Raw genomic sequence first — 22,596 nt, 5'->3', positions numbered from 1 at the left:
CGAGGAATTCAAAAGGGCTTTTTCAAAGGTGTGGAAAAAAAAGATGATGTCTCTGTCAGAGAATGGTTTGCAGAAGATTGGCACATAGATATTTGCCAATGCAAATGTGCAGAAGAGCGAGAACGGCCGAGAAACTTCATGTGCTAGTACGCATGTGCGTACGCCAAAGCGCACACAATGCGTGACAATTTCTGGTGCCCAGTGGCCTATTTAAAGCTAGCAGCATAAGCCATTAGTTGCTGGATGATCTTCAGCTTCCCCTGTGAGTTCCTGTGATCCTGATATTATTCATGTGTGAAAATTCATGTGCCAGTGCGCATATACGTACGCCAAAGCGCGTGCATGAGCCATTAGTTGCTGGATGAACTTCAGCTTGCCCTGTGAGTTCCTGTGTTCCTGATAGTATTTCATTTCCTGTCCTGACCCGGCTTGACCTGTCTTGTCTGCATCCCTGGCTTTGACCCTTGGTACTTTGACAACAAGGGAATGATTGGAGGTTACAATGGAAAAACAGCTTTGAGGTTTCAGCACTAGGAGTGTGCGGGTCGTTAAAAGGACTTGCATTTCCCATACCGGGAGTCGAACCCGGGCCGCCTGGGTGAAAACCAGGAATCCTAACCGCTAGACCATATGGGAAAACTAGCTGCCTTGTTTTGAGAAAAATAGAGAAAACCAAAGGGAAAAAAAGATGTGCCACCGCCATCAGCTTCCAAGTATGGTGGCCAGCTATGACACACATATCGCTTTCACTAATTGGCCTCATTAGCGCAGCAGGTAGCGCGTCAGTCTCATAATCTGAAGGTCGTGAGTTCGATCCTCACACGGGGCACTACTCTCTAACCATTTTGTGAGCCTTGGGGTCCTTAATCTATGAAAAACACTACTCTTCATCCCTTAGGTCTTGTAGGAAACCATATGGATGGAAAATTGACCGGAAGATCAAGCTTTCAGTGCTCTTTTGCCTTCCACCATATTCCACCCAGCTAAAATCTTTAGCTCTGCATCCAACAGACCTTGCAAGATACAATGTCTACTCATCCTGGAACAACAGAGGCATTTTCCATCTATGTGACATGCTTCCCTTAGTTTCATCACACAGAAAGAACAAAGCACCGAGGAATTCAAAAGGGCTTTTTCAAAGGTGTGGAAAAAAAAGATGATGTCTCTGTCAGAGAATGGTTTGCAGAAGATTGGCACATAGATATTTGCCAATGCAAATGTGCAGAAGAGCGAGAACGGCCGAGAAACTTCATGTGCTAGTACGCATGTGCGTACGCCAAAGCGCACACAATGCGTGACAATTTCTGGTGCCCAGTGGCCTATTTAAAGCTAGCAGCATAAGCCATTAGTTGCTGGATGATCTTCAGCTTCCCCTGTGAGTTCCTGTGATCCTGATATTATTCATGTGTGAAAATTCATGTGCCAGTGCGCATATACGTACGCCAAAGCGCGTGCATGAGCCATTAGTTGCTGGATGAACTTCAGCTTGCCCTGTGAGTTCCTGTGTTCCTGATAGTATTTCATTTCCTGTCCTGACCCGGCTTGACCTGTCTTGTCTGCATCCCTGGCTTTGACCCTTGGTACTTTGACAACAAGGGAATGATTGGAGGTTACAATGGAAAAACAGCTTTGAGGTTTCAGCACTAGGAGTGTGCGGGTCGTTAAAAGGACTTGCATTTCCCATACCGGGAGTCAAACCCGGGCCGCCTGGGTGAAAACCAGGAATCCTAACCGCTAGACCATATGGGAAAACTAGCTGCCTTGTTTTGAGAAAAATAGAGAAAACCAAAGGGAAAAAAAGATGTGCCACCGCCATCAGCTTCCAAGTATGGTGGCCAGCTATGACACACATATCGCTTTCACTAATTGGCCTCGTTAGCGCAGCAGGTAGCGCGTCAGTCTCATAATCTGAAGGTCGTGAGTTCGATCCTCACACGGGGCACTACTCTCTAACCATTTTGTGAGCCTTGGGGTCCTTAATCTATGAAAAACACTACTCTTCATCCCTTAGGTCTTGTAGGAAACCATATGGATGGAAAATTGACCGGAAGATCAAGCTTTCAGTGCTTTTTGCCTTCCACCATATTCCACCCAGCTAAAATCTTTAGCTCTGCATCCAACAGACCTTGCAAGATACAATGTCTACTCATCCTGGAACAACAGAGGCATTTTCCATCTATGTGACATGCTTCCCTTAGTTTCATCACACAGAAAGAACAAAGCACAGAGGAATTCAAAAGGGCTTTTTCAAAGGTGTGGAAAAAAAAGATGATGTCTTTGTCAGAGAATGGTTTGCAGAAGATTGGCACATAGATATTTGCCAATGCAAATGTGCAGAAGAGCGAGAACGGCCGAGAAACTTCATGTGCTAGTACGCATGTGCGTACGCCAAAGCGCACACAATGCGTGACAATTTCTGGTGCCCAGTGGCCTATTTAAAGCTAGCAGCATAAGCCATTAGTTGCTGGATGATCTTCAGCTTCCCCTGTGAGTTCCTGTGATCCTGATATTATTCATGTGTGAAAATTCATGTGCCAGTGCGCATATACGTACGCCAAAGCGCATGCATGAGCCATTAGTTGCTGGATGAACTTCAGCTTGCCCTGTGAGTTCCTGTGTTCCTGATAGTATTTCATTTCCTGTCCTGACCCGGCTTGACCTGTCTTGTCTGCATCCCTGGCTTTGACCCTTGGTACTTTGACAACAAGGGAATGATTGGAGGTTACAATGGAAAAACAGCTTTGAGGTTTCAACACTAGGAGTGTGCGGGTCGTTAAAAGGACTTGCATTTCCCATACCGGGAGTCGAACCCGGGCCGCCTGGGTGAAAACCAGGAATCCTAACCGCTAGACCATATGGGAAAACTAGCTGCCTTGTTTTGAGAAAAATAGAGAAAACCAAAGGGAAAAAAAGATGTGCCACCGCCATCAGCTTCCAAGTATGGTGGCCAGCTATGACACACATATCACTTTCACTAATTGGCCTCGTTAGCGCAGCAGGTAGCGCGTCAGTCTCATAATCTGAAGGTCGTGAGTTCGATCCTCACACGGGGCACTACTCTCAAACCATTTTGTGAGCCTTGGGGTCCTTAATCTATGAAAAACACTACTCTTCATCCCTTAGGTCTTGTAGGAAACCATATGGATGGAACATTGACCGGAAGATCAAGCTTTCAGTGCTCTTTTGCCTTCCACCATATTCCACCCAGCTAAAATCTTTAGCTCTGCATCCAACAGACCTTGCAAGATACAATGTCTACTCATCCTGGAACAACAGAGGCATTTTTCATCTATGTGACATGCTTCCCTTAGTTTCATCACACAGAAAGAACAAAGCACCGAGGAATTCAAAAGGGCTTTTTCAAAGGTGTGGAAAAAAAAGATGATGTCTCTGTCAGAGAATGGTTTTCAGAAGATTGGCACATAGATATTTGCCAATGCAAATGTGCAGAAGAGCGAGAACGGCCGAGAAACTTCATGTGCTAGTACGCATGTGCGTACGCCAAAGCGCACACAATGCGTGACAATTTCTGGTGCCCAGTGGCCTATTTAAAGCTAGCAGCATAAGCCATTAGTTGCTGGATGATCTTCAGCTTCCCCTGTGAGTTCCTGTGATCCTGATATTATTCATGTGTGAAAATTCATGTGCCAGTGCGCATATACGTACGCCAAAGCGCGTGCATGAGCCATTAGTTGCTGGATGAACTTCAGCTTGCCCTGTGAGTTCCTGTGTTCCTGATAGTATTTCATTTCCTGTCCTGACCCGGCTTGACCTGTCTTGTCTGCATCCCTGGCTTTGACCCTTGGTACTTTGACAACAAGGGAATGATTGGAGGTTACAATGGAAAAACAGCTTTGAGGTTTCAGCACTAGGAGTGTGCGGGTCGTTAAAAGGACTTGCATTTCCCATACTGGGAGTCGAACCCGGGCCGCCTGGGTGAAAACCAGGAATCCTAACCGCTAGACCATATGGGAAAACTAGCTGCCTTGTTTTGAGAAAAATAGAGAAAACCAAAGGGAAAAAAAGATGTGCCACCGCCATCAGCTTCCAAGTATGGTGGCCAGCTATGACACACATATCACTTTCACTAATTGGCCTCGTTAGCGCAGCAGGTAGCGCGTCAGTCTCATAATCTGAAGGTCGTGAGTTCGATCCTCACACGGGGCACTACTCTCTAACTGTTTTGTGAGCCTTGGGGTCCTTAATCTATGAAAAACACTACTCTTCATCCCTTAGGTCTTGTAGGAAACCATATGGATGGAACATTGACCGGAAGATCAAGCTTTCAGTGCTCTTTTGCCTTCCACCATATTCCACCCAGCTAAAATCTTTAGCTCTGCATCCAACAGACCTTGCAAGATACAATGTCTACTCATCCTGGAACAATAGAGGCATTTTTCATCTATGTGACATGCTTCCCTTAGTTTCATCACACAGAAAGAACAAAGCACCGAGGAATTCAAAAGGGCTTTTTCAAAGGTGTGGAAAAAAAAGATGATGTCTCTGTCAGAGAATGGTTTTCAGAAGATTGGCACATAGATATTTGCCAATGCAAATGTGCAGAAGAGCGAGAACGGCCGAGAAACTTCATGTGCTAGTACGCATGTGCGTACGCCAAAGCGCACACAATGCGTGACAATTTCTGGTGCCCAGTGGCCTATTTAAAGCTAGCAGCATAAGCCATTAGTTGCTGGATGATCTTCAGCTTCCCCTGTGAGTTCCTGTGATCCTGATATTATTCATGTGTGAAAATTCATGTGCCAGTGCGCATATACGTACGCCAAAGCGCGTGCATGAGCCATTAGTTGCTGGATGAACTTCAGCTTGCCCTGTGAGTTCCTGTGTTCCTGATAGTATTTCATTTCCTGTCCTGACCCGGCTTGACCTGTCTTGTCTGCATCCCTGGCTTTGACCCTTGGTACTTTGACAACAAGGGAATGATTGGAGGTTACAATGGAAAAACAGCTTTGAGGTTTCAGCACTAGGAGTGTGCGGGTCGTTAAAAGGACTTGCATTTCCCATACCGGGAGTGGAACCCGGGCCGCCTGGGTGAAAACCAGGAATCCTAACCGCTAGACCATATGGGAAAACTAGCTGCCTAGTTTTGAGAAAAATAGAGAAAACCAAAGGGAAAAAAAGATGTGCCACCGCCATCAGCTTCCAAGTATGGTGGCCAGCTATGACACACATATCACTTTCACTAATTGGCCTCGTTAGCGCAGCAGGTAGCGCGTCAGTCTCATAATCTGAAGGTCGTGAGTTCGATCCTCACACGGGGCACTACTCTCTAACTGTTTTGTGAGCCTTGGGGTCCTTAATCTATGAAAAACACTACTCTTCATCCCTTAGGTCTTGTAGGAAACCATATGGATGGAAAATTGACCGGAAGATCAAGCTTTCAGTGCTCTTTTGCCTTCCACCATATTCCACCCAGCTAAAATCTTTAGCTCTGCATCCAACAGACCTTGCAAGATACAATGTCTACTCATCCTGGAACAACAGAGGCATTTTCCATCTATGTGACATGCTTCCCTTAGTTTCATCACACAGAAAGAACAAAGCACCGAGGAATTCAAAAGGGCTTTTTCAAAGGTGTGGAAAAAAAAGATGATGTCTCTGTCAGAGAATGGTTTGCAGAAGATTGGCACATAGATATTTGCCAATGCAAATGTGCAGAAGAGCGAGAACGGCCGAGAAACTTCATGTGCTAGTACGCATGTGCGTACGCCAAAGCGCACACAATGCGTGACAATTTCTGGTGCCCAGTGGCCTATTTAAAGCTAGCAGCATAAGCCATTAGTTGCTGGATGATCTTCAGCTTCCCCTGTGAGTTCCTGTGATCCTGATATTATTCATGTGTGAAAATTCATGTGCCAGTGCGCATATACGTACGCCAAAGCGCGTGCATGAGCCATTAGTTGCTGGATGAACTTCAGCTTGCCCTGTGAGTTCCTGTGTTCCTGATAGTATTTCATTTCCTGTCCTGACCCGGCTTGACCTGTCTTGTCTGCATCCCTGGCTTTGACCCTTGGTACTTTGACAACAAGGGAATGATTGGAGGTTACAATGGAAAAACAGCTTTGAGGTTTCAGCACTAGGAGTGTGCGGGTCGTTAAAAGGACTTGCATTTCCCATACCGGGAGTGGAACCCGGGCCGCCTGGGTGAAAACCAGGAATCCTAACCGCTAGACCATATGGGAAAACTAGCTGCCTTGTTTTGAGAAAAATAGAGAAAACCAAAGGGAAAAAAAGATGTGCCACCGCCATCAGCTTCCAAGTATGGTGGCCAGCTATGACACACATATCACTTTCACTAATTGGCCTCGTTAGCGCAGCAGGTAGCGCGTCAGTCTCATAATCTGAAGGTCGTGAGTTCGATCCTCACACGGGGCACTACTCTCTAACCATTTTGTGAGCCTTGGGGTCCTTAATCTATGAAAAACACTACTCTTCATCCCTTAGGTCTTGTAGGAAACCATATGGATGGAAAATTGACCGGAAAATCAAGCTTTCAGTGCTCTTTTGCCTTCCACCATATTCCACCCAGCTAAAATCTTTAGCTCTGCATCCAACAGACCTTGCAAGATACAATGTCTACTCATCCTGGAACAACAGAGGCATTTTCCATCTATGTGACATGCTTCCCTTAGTTTCATCACACAGAAAGAACAAAGCACCGAGGAATTCAAAAGGGCTTTTTCAAAGGTGTGGAAAAAAAAGATGATGTCTCTGTCAGAGAATGGTTTGCAGAAGATTGGCACATAGATATTTGCCAATGCAAATGTGCATAAGAGCGAGAACGGCCGAGAAACTTCATGTGCTAGTACGCATGTGCGTACGCCAAAGCGCACACAATGCGTGACAATTTCTGGTGCCCAGTGGCCTATTTAAAGCTAGCAGCATAAGCCATTAGTTGCTGGATGATCTTCAGCTTCCCCTGTGAGTTCCTGTGATCCTGATATTATTCATGTGTGAAAATTCATGTGCCAGTGCGCATATACGTACGCCAAAGCGCGTGCATGAGCCATTAGTTGCTGGATGAACTTCAGCTTGCCCTGTGAGTTCCTGTGTTCCTGATAGTATTTCATTTCCTGTCCTGACCCGGCTTGACCTGTCTTGTCTGCATCCCTGGCTTTGACCCTTGGTACTTTGACAACAAGGGAATGATTGGAGGTTACAATGGAAAAACAGCTTTGAGGTTTCAGCACTAGGAGTGTGCGGGTCGTTAAAAGGACTTGCATTTCCCATACCGGGAGTGGAACCCGGGCCGCCTGGGTGAAAACCAGGAATCCTAACCGCTAGACCATATGGGAAAACTAGCTGCCTTGTTTTGAGAAAAATAGAGAAAACCAAAGGGAAAAAAAGATGTGCCACCGCCATCAGCTTCCAAGTATGGTGGCCAGCTATGACACACATATCACTTTCACTAATTGGCCTCGTTAGCGCAGCAGGTAGCGCGTCAGTCTCATAATCTGAAGGTCGTGAGTTCGATCCTCACACGGGGCACTACTCTCAAACCATTTTGTGAGCCTTGGGGTCCTTAATCTATGAAAAACACTACTCTTCATCCCTTAGGTCTTGTAGGAAACCATATGGATGGAACATTGACCGGAAGATCAAGCTTTCAGTGCTCTTTTGCCTTCCACCATATTCCACCCAGCTAAAATCTTTAGCTCTGCATCCAACAGACCTTGCAAGATACAATGTCTACTCATCCTGGAACAACAGAGGCATTTTTCATCTATGTGACATGCTTCCCTTAGTTTCATCACACAGAAAGAACAAAGCACCGAGGAATTCAAAAGGGCTTTTTCAAAGGTGTGGAAAAAAAAGATGATGTCTCTGTCAGAGAATGGTTTTCAGAAGATTGGCACATAGATATTTGCCAATGCAAATGTGCAGAAGAGCGAGAACGGCCGAGAAACTTCATGTGCTAGTACGCATGTGCGTACGCCAAAGCGCACACAATGCGTGACAATTTCTGGTGCCCAGTGGCCTATTTAAAGCTAGCAGCATAAGCCATTAGTTGCTGGATGATCTTCAGCTTCCCCTGTGAGTTCCTGTGATCCTGATATTATTCATGTGTGAAAATTCATGTGCCAGTGCGCATATACGTACGCCAAAGCGCGTGCATGAGCCATTAGTTGCTGGATGAACTTCAGCTTGCCCTGTGAGTTCCTGTGTTCCTGATAGTATTTCATTTCCTGTCCTGACCCGGCTTGACCTGTCTTGTCTGCATCCCTGGCTTTGACCCTTGGTACTTTGACAACAAGGGAATGATTGGAGGTTACAATGGAAAAACAGCTTTGAGGTTTCAGCACTAGGAGTGTGCGGGTCGTTAAAAGGACTTGCATTTCCCATACTGGGAGTCGAACCCGGGCCGCCTGGGTGAAAACCAGGAATCCTAACCGCTAGACCATATGGGAAAACTAGCTGCCTTGTTTTGAGAAAAATAGAGAAAACCAAAGGGAAAAAAAGATGTGCCACCGCCATCAGCTTCCAAGTATGGTGGCCAGCTATGACACACATATCACTTTCACTAATTGGCCTCGTTAGCGCAGCAGGTAGCGCGTCAGTCTCATAATCTGAAGGTCGTGAGTTCGATCCTCACACGGGGCACTACTCTCTAACCATTTTGTGAGCCTTGGGGTCCTTAATCTATGAAAAACACTACTCTTCATCCCTTAGGTCTTGTAGGAAACCATATGGATGGAACATTGACCGGAAGATCAAGCTTTCAGTGCTCTTTTGCCTTCCACCATATTCCACCCAGCTAAAATCTTTAGCTCTGCATCCAACAGACCTTGCAAGATACAATGTCTACTCATCCTGGAACAATAGAGGCATTTTTCATCTATGTGACATGCTTCCCTTAGTTTCATCACACAGAAAGAACAAAGCACCGAGGAATTCAAAAGGGCTTTTTCAAAGGTGTGGAAAAAAAAGATGATGTCTCTGTCAGAGAATGGTTTTCAGAAGATTGGCACATAGATATTTGCCAATGCAAATGTGCAGAAGAGCGAGAACGGCCGAGAAACTTCATGTGCTAGTACGCATGTGCGTACGCCAAAGCGCACACAATGCGTGACAATTTCTGGTGCCCAGTGGCCTATTTAAAGCTAGCAGCATAAGCCATTAGTTGCTGGATGATCTTCAGCTTCCCCTGTGAGTTCCTGTGATCCTGATATTATTCATGTGTGAAAATTCATGTGCCAGTGCGCATATACGTACGCCAAAGCGCGTGCATGAGCCATTAGTTGCTGGATGAACTTCAGCTTGCCCTGTGAGTTCCTGTGTTCCTGATAGTATTTCATTTCCTGTCCTGACCCGGCTTGACCTGTCTTGTCTGCATCCCTGGCTTTGACCCTTGGTACTTTGACAACAAGGGAATGATTGGAGGTTACAATGGAAAAACAGCTTTGAGGTTTCAGCACTAGGAGTGTGCGGGTCGTTAAAAGGACTTGCATTTCCCATACCGGGAGTGGAACCCGGGCCGCCTGGGTGAAAACCAGGAATCCTAACCGCTAGACCATATGGGAAAACTAGCTGCCTTGTTTTGAGAAAAATAGAGAAAACCAAAGGGAAAAAAAGATGTGCCACCGCCATCAGCTTCCAAGTATGGTGGCCAGCTATGACACACATATCACTTTCACTAATTGGCCTCGTTAGCGCAGCAGGTAGCGCGTCAGTCTCATAATCTGAAGGTCGTGAGTTCGATCCTCACACGGGGCACTACTCTCTAACTGTTTTGTGAGCCTTGGGGTCCTTAATCTATGAAAAACACTACTCTTCATCCCTTAGGTCTTGTAGGAAACCATATGGATGGAAAATTGACCGGAAGATCAAGCTTTCAGTGCTCTTTTGCCTTCCACCATATTCCACCCAGCTAAAATCTTTAGCTCTGCATCCAACAGACCTTGCAAGATACAATGTCTACTCATCCTGGAACAACAGAGGCATTTTCCATCTATGTGACATGCTTCCCTTAGTTTCATCACACAGAAAGAACAAAGCACCGAGGAATTCAAAAGGGCTTTTTCAAAGGTGTGGAAAAAAAAGATGATGTCTCTGTCAGAGAATGGTTTGCAGAAGATTGGCACATAGATATTTGCCAATGCAAATGTGCAGAAGAGCGAGAACGGCCGAGAAACTTCATGTGCTAGTACGCATGTGCGTACGCCAAAGCGCACACAATGCGTGACAATTTCTGGTGCCCAGTGGCCTATTTAAAGCTAGCAGCATAAGCCATTAGTTGCTGGATGATCTTCAGCTTCCCCTGTGAGTTCCTGTGATCCTGATATTATTCATGTGTGAAAATTCATGTGCCAGTGCGCATATACGTACGCCAAAGCGCGTGCATGAGCCATTAGTTGCTGGATGAACTTCAGCTTGCCCTGTGAGTTCCTGTGTTCCTGATAGTATTTCATTTCCTGTCCTGACCCGGCTTGACCTGTCTTGTCTGCATCCCTGGCTTTGACCCTTGGTACTTTGACAACAAGGGAATGATTGGAGGTTACAATGGAAAAACAGCTTTGAGGTTTCAGCACTAGGAGTGTGCGGGTCGTTAAAAGGACTTGCATTTCCCATACCGGGAGTGGAACCCGGGCCGCCTGGGTGAAAACCAGGAATCCTAACCGCTAGACCATATGGGAAAACTAGCTGCCTTGTTTTGAGAAAAATAGAGAAAACCAAAGGGAAAAAAAGATGTGCCACCGCCATCAGCTTCCAAGTATGGTGGCCAGCTATGACACACATATCACTTTCACTAATTGGCCTCGTTAGCGCAGCAGGTAGCGCGTCAGTCTCATAATCTGAAGGTCGTGAGTTCGATCCTCACACGGGGCACTACTCTCTAACCATTTTGTGAGCCTTGGGGTCCTTAACCTATGAAAAACACTACTCTTCATCCCTTAGGTCTTGTAGGAAACCATATGGATGGAAAATTGACCGGAAAATCAAGCTTTCAGTGCTCTTTTGCCTTCCACCATATTCCACCCAGCTAAAATCTTTAGCTCTGCATCCAACAGACCTTGCAAGATACAATGTCTACTCATCCTGGAACAACAGAGGCATTTTCCATCTATGTGACATGCTTCCCTTAGTTTCATCACACAGAAAGAACAAAGCACCGAGGAATTCAAAAGGGCTTTTTCAAAGGTGTGGAAAAAAAAGATGATGTCTCTGTCAGAGAATGGTTTGCAGAAGATTGGCACATAGATATTTGCCAATGCAAATGTGCATAAGAGCGAGAACGGCCGAGAAACTTCATGTGCTAGTACGCATGTGCGTACGCCAAAGCGCACACAATGCGTGACAATTTCTGGTGCCCAGTGGCCTATTTAAAGCTAGCAGCATAAGCCATTAGTTGCTGGATGATCTTCAGCTTCCCCTGTGAGTTCCTGTGATCCTGATATTATTCATGTGTGAAAATTCATGTGCCAGTGCGCATATACGTACGCCAAAGCGCGTGCATGAGCCATTAGTTGCTGGATGAACTTCAGCTTGCCCTGTGAGTTCCTGTGTTCCTGATAGTATTTCATTTCCTGTCCTGACCCGGCTTGACCTGTCTTGTCTGCATCCCTGGCTTTGACCCTTGGTACTTTGACAACAAGGGAATGATTGGAGGTTACAATGGAAAAAAAGCTTTGAGGTTTCAGCACTAGGAGTGTGCGGGTCGTTAAAAGGACTTGCATTTCCCATACCGGGAGTGGAACCCGGGCCGCCTGGGTGAAACCCAGGAAACCTAACCGCTAGACCATATGGGAAAACTAGATGCCTTGTTTTGAGAAAAATAGAGAAAACCAAAGGGAAAAAAAGATGTGCCACCGCCATCAGCTTCCAAGTATGGTGGCCAGCTATGACACACATATCACTTTCACTAATTGACCTCGTTAGCGCAGCAGGTAGCGCGTCTGTCTCATAATCTGAAGGTCGTGAGTTCGATCCTCACACGGGGCACTACTCTCTAACCATTTTGTGAGCCTTGGGGTCCTTAATCTATGAAAAACACTACTCTTCATCCCTTAGGTCTTGTAGGAAACCATATGGATGGAAAATTGACCGGAAGATCAAGCTTTCAGTGCTCTTTTGCCTTCCACCATATTCCACCCAGCTAAAATCTTTAGCTCTGCATCCAACAGACCTTGCAAGATACAATGTCTACTCATCCTGGAACAACAGAGGCATTTTCCATCTATGTGACATGCTTCCCTTAGTTTCATCACACAGAAAGAACAAAGCACCGAGGAATTCAAAAGGGCTTTTTCAAAGGTGTGGAAAAAAAAGATGATGTCTCTGTCAGAGAATGGTTTGCAGAAGATTGGCACATAGATATTTGCCAATGCAAATGTGCATAAGAGCGAGAACGGCCGAGAAACTTCATGTGCTAGTACGCATGTGCGTACGCCAAAGCGCACACAATGCGTGACAATTTCTGGTGCCCAGTGGCCTATTTAAAGCTAGCAGCATAAGCCATTAGTTGCTGGATGATCTTCAGCTTCCCCTGTGAGTTCCTGTGATCCTGATATTATTCATGTGTGAAAATTCATGTGCCAGTGCGCATATACGTACGCCAAAGCGCGTGCATGAGCCATTAATTGCTGGATGAACTTCAGCTTGCCCTGTGAGTTCCTGTGTTCCTGATAGTATTTCATTTCCTGTCCTGACCCGGCTTGACCTGTCTTGTCTGCATCCCTGGCTTTGACCCTTGGTACTTTGACAACAAGGGAATGATTGGAGGTTACAATGGAAAAACAGCTTTGAGGTTTCAGCACTAGGAGTGTGCGGGTCGTTAAAAGGACTTGCATTTCCCATACCGGGAGTGGAACCCGGGCCGCCTGGGTGAAAACCAGGAATCCTAACCGCTAGACCATATGGGAAAACTAGCTGCCTTGTTTTGAGAAAAATAGAGAAAACCAAAGGGAAAAAAAGATGTGCCACCGCCATCAGCTTCCAAGTATGGTGGCCAGCTATGACACACATATCACTTTCACTAATTGGCATCGTTAGCGCAGCAGGTAGCGCGTCAGTCTCATAATCTGAAGGTCGTGAGTTCGATCCTCACACGGGGCACTACTCTCTAACTGTTTTGTGAGCCTTGGGGTCCTTAATCTATGAAAAACACTACTCTTCATCCCTTAGGTCTTGTAGGAAACCATATGGATGGAAAATTGACCGGAAGATCAAGCTTTCAGTGCTCTTTTGCCTTCCACCATATTCCACCCAGCTAAAATCTTTAGCTCTGCATCCAACAGACCTTGCAAGATACAATGTCTACTCATCCTGGAACAACAGAGGCATTTTCCATCTATGTGACATGCTTCCCTTAGTTTCATCACACAGAAAGAACAAAGCACCGAGGAATTCAAAAGGGCTTTTTCAAAGGTGTGGAAAAAAAAGATGATGTCTCTGTCAGAGAATGGTTTGCAGAAGATTGGCACATAGATATTTGCCAATGCAAATGTGCAGAAGAGCGAGAACGGCCGAGAAACTTCATGTGCTAGTACGCATGTGCGTACGCCAAAGCGCACACAATGCGTGACAATTTCTGGTGCCCAGTGGCCTATTTAAAGCTAGCAGCATAAGCCATTAGTTGCTGGATGATCTTCAGCTTCCCCTGTGAGTTCCTGTGATCCTGATATTATTCATGTGTGAAAATTCATGTGCCAGTGCGCATATACGTACGCCAAAGCGCGTGCATGAGCCATTAGTTGCTGGATGAACTTCAGCTTGCCCTGTGAGTTCCTGTGTTCCTGATAGTATTTCATTTCCTGTCCTGACCCGGCTTGACCTGTCTTGTCTGCATCCCTGGCTTTGACCCTTGGTACTTTGACAACAAGGGAATGATTGGAGGTTACAATGGAAAAACAGCTTTGAGGTTTCAGCACTAGGAGTGTGCGGGTCGTTAAAAGGACTTGCATTTCCCATACCGGGAGTGGAACCCGGGCCGCCTGGGTGAAAACCAGGAATCCTAACCGCTAGACCATATGGGAAAACTAGCTGCCTTGTTTTGAGAAAAATAGAGAAAACCAAAGGGAAAAAAAGATGTGCCACCGCCATCAGCTTCCAAGTATGGTGGCCAGCTATGACACACATATCACTTTCACTAATTGGCCTCGTTAGCGCAGCAGGTAGCGCGTCAGTCTCATAATCTGAAGGTCGTGAGTTCGATCCTCACACGGGGCACTACTCTCTAACCATTTTGTGAGCCTTGGGGTCCTTAATCTATGAAAAACACTACTCTTCATCCCTTAGGTCTTGTAGGAAACCATATAGATGGAAAATTGACCGGAAAATCAAGCTTTCAGTGCTCTTTTGCCTTCCACCATATTCCACCCAGCTAAAATCTTTAGCTCTGCATCCAACAGACCTTGCAAGATACAATGTCTACTCATCCTGGAACAACAGAGGCATTTTCCATCTATGTGACATGCTTCCCTTAGTTTCATCACACAGAAAGAACAAAGCACCGAGGAATTCAAAAGGGCTTTTTCAAAGGTGTGGAAAAAAAAGATGATGTCTCTGTCAGAGAATGGTTTGCAGAAGATTGGCACATAGATATTTGCCAATGCAAATGTGCATAAGAGCGAGAACGGCCGAGAAACTTCATGTGCTAGTACGCATGTGCGTACGCCAAAGCGCACACAATGCGTGACAATTTCTGGTGCCCAGTGGCCTATTTAAAGCTAGCAGCATAAGCCATTAGTTGCTGGATGATCTTCAGCTTCCCCTGTGAGTTCCTGTGATCCTGATATTATTCATGTGTGAAAATTCATGTGCCAGTGCGCATATACGTACGCCAAAGCGCGTGCATGAGCCATTAGTTGCTGGATGAACTTCAGCTTGCCCTGTGAGTTCCTGTGTTCCTGATAGTATTTCATTTCCTGTCCTGACCCGGCTTGACCTGTCTTGTCTGCATCCCTGGCTTTGACCCTTGGTACTTTGACAACAAGGGAATGATTGGAGGTTACAATGGAAAAAAAGCTTTGAGGTTTCAGCACTAGGAGTGTGCGGGTCGTTAAAAGGACTTGCATTTCCCATACCGGGAGTCGAACCCGGGCCGCCTGGGTGAAAACCAGAAATCCTAACCGCTAGACCATATGGGAAAACTAGCTGCCTTGTTTTGAGAAAAATAGAGAAAACCAAAGGGAAAAAAAGATGTGCCACCGCCATCAGCTTCCAAGTATGGTGGCCAGCTATGACACACATATCACTTTCACTAATTGGCCTCGTTAGCGCAGCAGGTAGCGCGTCAGTCTCATAATCTGAAGGTCGTGAGCTCGATCCTCACACGGGGCACTACTCTCTAACCATTTTGTGAGCCTTGCGGTCCTTAATCTATGAAAAACACTACTCTTCATCCCTTAGGTCTTGTAGGAAACCATATGGATGGAAAATTGACCGGAAGATCAAGCTTTTAGTGCTCTTTTGCCTTCCACCATATTCCACCCAGCTAAAATCTTTAGCTCTGCATCCAACAGACCTTGCAAGATACAATGTCTACTCATCCTGGAACAACAGAGGCATTTTCCATCTATGTGACATGCTTCCCTTAGTTTCATCACACAGAAAGAACAAAGCACCGAGGAATTCAAAAGGGCTTTTTCAAAGGTGTGGAAAAAAAAGATGATGTCTCTGTCAGAGAATGGTTTGCAGAAGATTGGCACATAGATATTTGCCAATGCAAATGTGCATAAGAGCGAGAACGGCCGAGAAACTTCATGTGCTAGTACGCATGTGCGTACGCCAAAGCGCACACAATGCGTGACAATTTCTGGTGCCCAGTGGCCTATTTAAAGCTAGCAGCATAAGCCATTAGTTGCTGGATGATCTTCAGCTTCCCCTGTGAGTTCCTGTGATCCTGATATTATTCATGTGTGAAAATTCATGTGCCAGTGCGCATATACGTACGCCAAAGCGCGTGCATGAGCCATTAGTTGCTGGATGAACTTCAGCTTGCCCTGTGAGTTCCTGTGTTCCTGATAGTATTTCATTTCCTGTCCTGACCCGGCTTGACCTGTCTTGTCTGCATCCCTGGCTTTGACCCTTGGTACTTTGACAACAAGGGAATGATTGGAGGTTACAATGGAAAAACAGCTTTGAGGTTTCAGCACTAGGAGTGTGCGGGTCGTTAAAAGGACTTGCATTTCCCATACCGGGAGTCGAACCCGGGCCGCCTGGGTGAAAACCAGGAATCCTAACCGCTAGACCATATGGGAAAACTAGCTGCCTTGTTTTGAGAAAAATAGAGAAAACCAAAGGGAAAAAAAGATGTGCCACCGCCATCAGCTTCCAAGTATGGTGGCCAGCTATGACACACATATCACTTTCACTAATTGGCCTCGTTAGCGCAGCAGGTAGCGCGTCAGACTCATAATCTGAAGGTCGTGAGTTCGATCCTCACACGGGGCACTACTCTCTAACCATTTTGTGAGCCTTGGGGTCCTTAATCTATGAAAAACACTACTCTTCATCCCTTAGGTCTTGTAGGAAACCATATGGATGGAAAATTGACCGGAAGATCAAGCTTTTAGTGCTCTTTTGCCTTCCACCATATTCCACCCAGCTAAAATCTTTAGCTCTGCATCCAACAGACCTTGCAAGATACAATGTCTACTCATCCTGGAACAACAGAGGCATTTTCCATCTATGTGACATGCTTCCCTTAGTTTCATCACACAGAAAGAACAAAGCACAGAGGAATTCAAAAGGGCTTTTTCAAAGGTGTGGAAAAAAAAGATGATGTCTCTGTCAGAGAATGGTTTGCAGAAGATTGGCACATAGATATTTGCCAATGCAAATGTGCAGAAGAGCGAGAACGGCCGAGAAACTTCATGTGCTAGTACGCATGTGCGTACGCCAAAGCGCACACAATGTGTGACAATTTCTGGTGCCCAGTGGCCTATTTAAAGCTAGCAGCATAAGCCATTAGTTGCTGGATGATCTTCAGCTTCCCCTGTGAGTTCCTGTGATCCTGATATTATTCATGTGTGAAAATTCATGTGCCAGTGCGCATATACGTACGCCAAAGCGCGTGCATGAGCCATTAGTTGCTGGATGAACTTCAGCTTGCCCTGTGAGTTCCTGTGTTCCTAATAGTATTTCATTTCCTGTCCTGACCCGGCTTGACCTGTCTTGTCTGCATCCCTGGCTTTGACCCTTGGTACTTTGACAACAAGGGAATGATTGGAGGTTACAATGGAAAAACAGCTTTGAGGTTTCAGCACTAGGAGTGTGCGGGTCGTTAAAAGGACATGCATTTCCCATACCGGGAGTGGAACCCGGGCCGCCTGGGTGAAAACCAGGAATCCTAACCGCTAGACCATATGGGAAAACTAGCTGCCTTGTTTTGAGAAAAATAGAGAAAACCAAAGGGAAAAAAGATGTGCCTCCGCCATCAGCTTCCAAGTATGGTGGCCAGCTATGACACACATATCACTTTCACTAATTGGCCTCGTTAGCGCAGCAGGTAGCGCGTCAGTCTCATAATCTGAAGGTCGTGAGTTCGATCCTCACACGGGGCACTACTCTCTAACCATTTTGTGAGCCTTGGGGTCCTTAATCTATGAAAAACACTACTCTTCATCCCTTAGGTCTTGTAGGAAACCATATGGATGGAAAATTGACCGGAAAATCAAGCTTTCAGTGCTCTTTTGCCTTCCACCATATTCCACCCAGCTAAAATCTTTAGCTCTGCATCCAACAGACCTTGCAAGATACAATGTCTACTCATCCTGGAACAACAGAGGCATTTTCCATCTATGTGACATGCTTCCCTTAGTTTCATCACACAGAAAGAACAAAGCACCGAGGAATTCAAAAGGGCTTTTTCAAAGGTGTGGAAAAAAAAGATGATGTCTCTGTCAGAGAATGGTTTGCAGAAGATTGGCACATAGATATTTGCCAATGCAAATGTGCAGAAGAGCGAGAACGGCCGAGAAACTTCATGTGCTAGTACGCATGTGCGTACGCCAAAGCGCACACAATGCGTGACAATTTCTGGTGCCCAGTGGCCTATTTAAAGCTAGCAGCATAAGCCATTAGTTGCTGGATGATCTTCAGCTTCCCCTGTGAGTTCCTGTGATCCTGATATTATTCATGTGTGAAAATTCATGTGCCAGTGCGCATATATGTACGCCAAAGCGCGTGCATGAGCCATTAGTTGCTGGATGAACTTCAGCTTGCCCTGTGAGTTCCTCTGTTCCTGATAGTATTTCATTTCCTGTCCTGACCCGGCTTGACCTGTCTTGTCTGCATCCCTGGCTTTGACCCTTGGTACTTTGACAACAAGGGAATGATTGGAGGTTACAATGGAAAAACAGCTTTGAGGTTTCAGCACTAGGAGTGTGCGGGTCGTTAAAAGGACTTGCATTTCCCATACCGGGAGTGGAACCCGGGCCGCCTGGGTGAAAACCAGGAATCCTAACCGCTAGACCATATGGGAAAACTAGCTGCCTTGTTTTGAGAAAAATAGAGAAAACCAAAGGGAAAAAAAGATGTGCCACCGCCATCAGCTTCCAAGTATGGTGGCCAGCTATGACACACATATCACTTTCACTAATTGGCCTCGTTAGCGCAGCAGGTAGCGCGTCAGACTCATAATCTGAAGGTCGTGAGTTCGATCCTCACACGGGGCACTACTCTCTAACCATTTTGTGAGCCTTGGGGTCCTTAATCTATGAAAAACACTACTCTTCATCCCTTAGGTCTTGTAGGAAACCATATGGATGGAAAATTGACCGGAAGATCAAGCTTTCAGTGCTCTTTTGCCTTCCACCATATTCCACCCAGCTAAAATCTTTAGCTCTGCATCCAACAGACCTTGCAAGATACAATGTCTACTCATCCTGGAACAACAGAGGCATTTTCCATCTATGTGACATGCTTCCCTTAGTTTCATCACACAGAAAGAACAAAGCACCGAGGAATTCAAAAGGGCTTTTTCAAAGGTGTGGAAAAAAAAGATGATGTCTCTGTCAGAGAATGGTTTGCAGAAGATTGGCACATAGATATTTGCCAATGCAAATGTGCAGAAGAGCGAGAACGGCCGAGAAACTTCATGTGCTAGTACGCATGTGCGTACGCCAAAGCGCACACAATGTGTGACAATTTCTGGTGCCCAGTGGCCTATTTAAAGCTAGCAGCATAAGCCATTAGTTGCTGGATGATCTTCAGCTTCCCCTGTGAGTTCCTGTGATCCTGATATTATTCATGTGTGAAAATTCATGTGCCAGTGCGCATATACGTACGCCAAAGCGCGTGCATGAGCCATTAGTTGCTGGATGAACTTCAGCTTGCCCTGTGAGTTCCTGTGTTCCTAATAGTATTTCATTTCCTGTCCTGACCCGGCTTGACCTGTCTTGTCTGCATCCCTGGCTTTGACCCTTGGTACTTTGACAACAAGGGAATGATTGGAGGTTACAATGGAAAAACAGCTTTGAGGTTTCAGCACTAGGAGTGTGCGGGTCGTTAAAAGGACTTGCATTTCCCATACCGGGAGTGGAACCCGGGCCGCCTGGGTGAAAACCAGGAATCCTAACCGCTAGACCATATGGGAAAACTAGCTGCCTTGTTTTGAGAAAAATAGAGAAAACCAAAGGGAAAAAAAGATGTGCCACCGCCATCAGCTTCCAAGTATGGTGGCCAGCTATGACACACATATCACTTTCACTAATTGGCCTCGTTAGCGCAGCAGGTAGCGCGTCAGTCTCATAATCTGAAGGTCGTGAGTTCGATCCTCACATGGGGCACTACTCTCTAACCATTTTGTGAGCCTTGGGGTCCTTAATCTATGAAAAACACTACTCTTCATCCCTTAGGTCTTGTAGGAAACCATATGGATGGAAAATTGACCGGAAGATCAAGCTTTCAGTGCTCTTTTGCCTTCCACCATATTCCACCCAGCTAAAATCTTTAGCTCTGCATCCAACAGACCTTGCAAGATACAATGTCTACTCATCCTGGAACAACAGAGGCATTTTCCATCTATGTGACATGCTTCCCTTAGTTTCATCACACAGAAAGAACAAAGCACCGAGGAATTCAAAAGGGCTTTTTCAAAGGTGTGGAAAAAAAAGATGATGTCTCTGTCAGAGAATGGTTTGCAGAAGATTGGCACATAGATATTTGCCAATGCAAATGTGCATAAGAGCGAGAACGGCCGAGAAACTTCATGTGCTAGTACGCATGTGCGTACGCCAAAGCGCACACAATGCGTGACAATTTCTGGTGCCCAGTGGCCTATTTAAAGCTAGCAGCATAAGCCATTAGTTGCTGGATGATCTTCAGCTTCCCCTGTGAGTTCCTGTGATCCTGATATTATTCATGTGTGAAAATTCATGTGCCAGTGCGCATATACGTACGCCAAAGCGCGTGCATGAGCCATTAGTTGCTGGATGAACTTCAGCTTGCCCTGTGAGTTCCTGTGTTCCTGATAGTATTTCATTTCCTGTCCTGACCCGGCTTGACCTGTCTTGTCTGCATCCCTGGCTTTGACCCTTGGTACTTTGACAACAAGGGAATGATTGGAGGTTACAATGGAAAAACAGCTTTGAGGTTTCAGCACTAGGAGTGTGCGGGTCGTTAAAAGGACTTGCATTTCCCATACCGGGAGTGGAACCCGCGCCGCCTGGGTGAAAACCAGGAATCCTAACCGCTAGACCATATGGGAAAACTAGATGCCTTGTTTTGAGAAAAATAGAGAAAACCAAAGGGAAAAAAAGATGTGCCACCGCCATCAGCTTCCAAGTATGGTGGCCAGCTATGACACACTTATCACTTTCGCTAATTGGCATCGTTAGCGCAGCAGGTAGCGTGTCAGTCTCATAATCTGAAGGTCGTGAGTTCGATCCTCACACGGGGCACTACTCTCTAACCATTATGTGAGCCTTGGGGTCCTTAATCTATGAAAAACACTACTCTTCATCCCTTAGGTCTTGTAGGAAACCATATGGATGGAACATTGACCGGAAGATCAAGCTTTCAGTGCTCTTTTGCCTTCCACCATATTCCACCCAGCTAAAATCTTTAGCTCTGCATCCAACAGACCTTGCAAGATACAATGTCTACTCATCCTGGAACAACAGAGGCATTTTCCATCTATGTGACATGCTTCCCTTAGTTTCATCACACAGAAAGAACAAAGCACCGAGGAATTCAAAAGGGCTTTTTCAAAGGTGTGGAAAAAAAAGATGATGTCTCTGTCAGAGAATGGTTTGCAGAAGATTGGCACATAGATATTTGCCAATGCAAATGTGCAGAAGAGCGAGAACGGCCGAGAAACTTCATGTGCTAGTACGCATGTGCGTACGCCAAAGCGCACACAATGCGTGACAATTTCTGGTGCCCAGTGGCCTATTTAAAGCTAGCAGCATTAGCCATTAGTTGCTGGATGATCTTCAGCTTTCCCTGTGAGTTCCTGTGATCCTGATATTATTCATGTGTGAAAATTCATGTGCCAGTGCGCATATACGTACGCCAAAGCGCGTGCATGAGCCATTAGTTGCTGGATGAACTTCAGCTTGCCCTGTGAGTTCCTGTGTTCCTGATAGTATTTCATTTCCTGTCCTGACCCGGCTTGACCTGTCTTGTCTGCATCCCTGGCTTTGACCCTTGGTACTTTGACAACAAGGGAATGATTGGAGGTTACAATGGAAAAACAGCTTTGAGGTTTCAGCACTAGGAGTGTGCGGGTCGTTAAAAGGACTTGCATTTCCCATACCGGGAGTGGAACCCGCGCCGCCTGGGTGAAAACCAGGAATCCTAACCGCTAGACCATATGGGAAAACTAGATGCCTTGTTTTGAGAAAAATAGAGAAAACCAAAGGGAAAAAAAGATGTGCCACCGCCATCAGCTTCCAAGTATGGTGGCCAGCTATGACACACATATCACTTTCGCTAATTGGCATCGTTAGCGCAGCAGGTAGCGTGTCAGTCTCATAATCTGAAGGTCGTGAGTTCGATCCTCACACGGGGCACTACTCTCTAACCATTATGTGAGCCTTGGGGTCCTTAATCTATGAAAAACACTACTCTTCATCCCTTAGGTCTTGTAGGAAACCATATGGATGGAACATTGACCGGAAGATCAAGCTTTCAGTGCTCTTTTGCCTTCCACCATATTCCACCCAGCTAAAATTTATAGCTCTGCATCCAACAGACCTTGCAAGATACAATGTCTACTCATCCTGGAACAACAGAGGCATTTTCCATCTATGTGACATGCTTCCCTTAGTTTCATCACACAGAAAGAACAAAGCACCGAGGAATTCAAAAGGGCTTTTTCAAAGGTGTGGAAAAAAAAGATGATGTCTCTGTCAGAGAATGGTTTGCAGAAGATTGGCACATAGATATTTGCCAATGCAAATGTGCAGAAGAGCGAGAACGGCCGAGAAACTTCATGTGCTAGTACGCATGTGCGTACGCCAAAGCGCACACAATGCGTGACAATTTCTGGTGCCCAGTGGCCTATTTAAAGCTAGCAGCATAAGCCATTAGTTGCTGGATGATCTTCAGCTTCCCCTGTGAGTTCCTATGATCCTGATATTATTCATGTGTGAAAATTCATGTGCCAGTGCGCATATACGTACGCCAAAGCGC

General features: G+C 45.8%; 13 non-coding genes across 13 annotated transcripts; all 13 read left to right on the top strand.

Moving 5' to 3' along the window:
• Positions 1-1,869: 1,869 nt before the first annotated feature.
• Positions 1,870-1,942, top strand: TRNAM-CAU (transfer RNA methionine (anticodon CAU)). Its single transcript has one exon. It is a non-coding gene; the product is annotated as a tRNA-Met (tRNA).
• A 1,039-nt stretch (positions 1,943-2,981) lies between these two features.
• TRNAM-CAU (transfer RNA methionine (anticodon CAU)) lies at positions 2,982-3,054 on the top strand. The gene has a single exon. It is a non-coding gene; the product is annotated as a tRNA-Met (tRNA).
• A 1,040-nt stretch (positions 3,055-4,094) lies between these two features.
• TRNAM-CAU (transfer RNA methionine (anticodon CAU)) lies at positions 4,095-4,167 on the top strand. The gene has a single exon. It is a non-coding gene; the product is annotated as a tRNA-Met (tRNA).
• A 1,040-nt stretch (positions 4,168-5,207) lies between these two features.
• TRNAM-CAU (transfer RNA methionine (anticodon CAU)) lies at positions 5,208-5,280 on the top strand. Its single transcript has one exon. It is a non-coding gene; the product is annotated as a tRNA-Met (tRNA).
• Positions 5,281-6,320: 1,040 nt separating this feature from the next.
• TRNAM-CAU (transfer RNA methionine (anticodon CAU)) lies at positions 6,321-6,393 on the top strand. The gene has a single exon. It is a non-coding gene; the product is annotated as a tRNA-Met (tRNA).
• A 1,040-nt stretch (positions 6,394-7,433) lies between these two features.
• Positions 7,434-7,506, top strand: TRNAM-CAU (transfer RNA methionine (anticodon CAU)). Its single transcript has one exon. It is a non-coding gene; the product is annotated as a tRNA-Met (tRNA).
• Positions 7,507-8,546: 1,040 nt separating this feature from the next.
• TRNAM-CAU (transfer RNA methionine (anticodon CAU)) lies at positions 8,547-8,619 on the top strand. Its single transcript has one exon. It is a non-coding gene; the product is annotated as a tRNA-Met (tRNA).
• A 1,040-nt stretch (positions 8,620-9,659) lies between these two features.
• Positions 9,660-9,732, top strand: TRNAM-CAU (transfer RNA methionine (anticodon CAU)). Its single transcript has one exon. It is a non-coding gene; the product is annotated as a tRNA-Met (tRNA).
• A 1,040-nt stretch (positions 9,733-10,772) lies between these two features.
• TRNAM-CAU (transfer RNA methionine (anticodon CAU)) lies at positions 10,773-10,845 on the top strand. Its single transcript has one exon. It is a non-coding gene; the product is annotated as a tRNA-Met (tRNA).
• A 3,266-nt stretch (positions 10,846-14,111) lies between these two features.
• Positions 14,112-14,184, top strand: TRNAM-CAU (transfer RNA methionine (anticodon CAU)). The gene has a single exon. It is a non-coding gene; the product is annotated as a tRNA-Met (tRNA).
• Positions 14,185-16,337: 2,153 nt separating this feature from the next.
• TRNAM-CAU (transfer RNA methionine (anticodon CAU)) lies at positions 16,338-16,410 on the top strand. The gene has a single exon. It is a non-coding gene; the product is annotated as a tRNA-Met (tRNA).
• Positions 16,411-17,449: 1,039 nt separating this feature from the next.
• Positions 17,450-17,522, top strand: TRNAM-CAU (transfer RNA methionine (anticodon CAU)). The gene has a single exon. It is a non-coding gene; the product is annotated as a tRNA-Met (tRNA).
• A 1,040-nt stretch (positions 17,523-18,562) lies between these two features.
• On the top strand, positions 18,563-18,635 carry TRNAM-CAU (transfer RNA methionine (anticodon CAU)). The gene has a single exon. It is a non-coding gene; the product is annotated as a tRNA-Met (tRNA).
• The last annotated feature ends 3,961 nt before the right edge of the window (positions 18,636-22,596 follow it).

The sequence above is a fragment of the Lithobates pipiens genome, unplaced genomic scaffold (assembly GCF_037356315.1).
Source record: "Lithobates pipiens isolate NorthernLeopardFrog02 unplaced genomic scaffold, aLitPip1_a1.2 Scaffold_8, whole genome shotgun sequence".
In the NCBI taxonomy this organism is placed as follows: Eukaryota; Metazoa; Chordata; class Amphibia; order Anura; family Ranidae; genus Lithobates; species Lithobates pipiens.
Note: the sequence above shows the minus strand (reverse complement) of the source record. Positions and strands in the feature narration are given on the sequence as shown.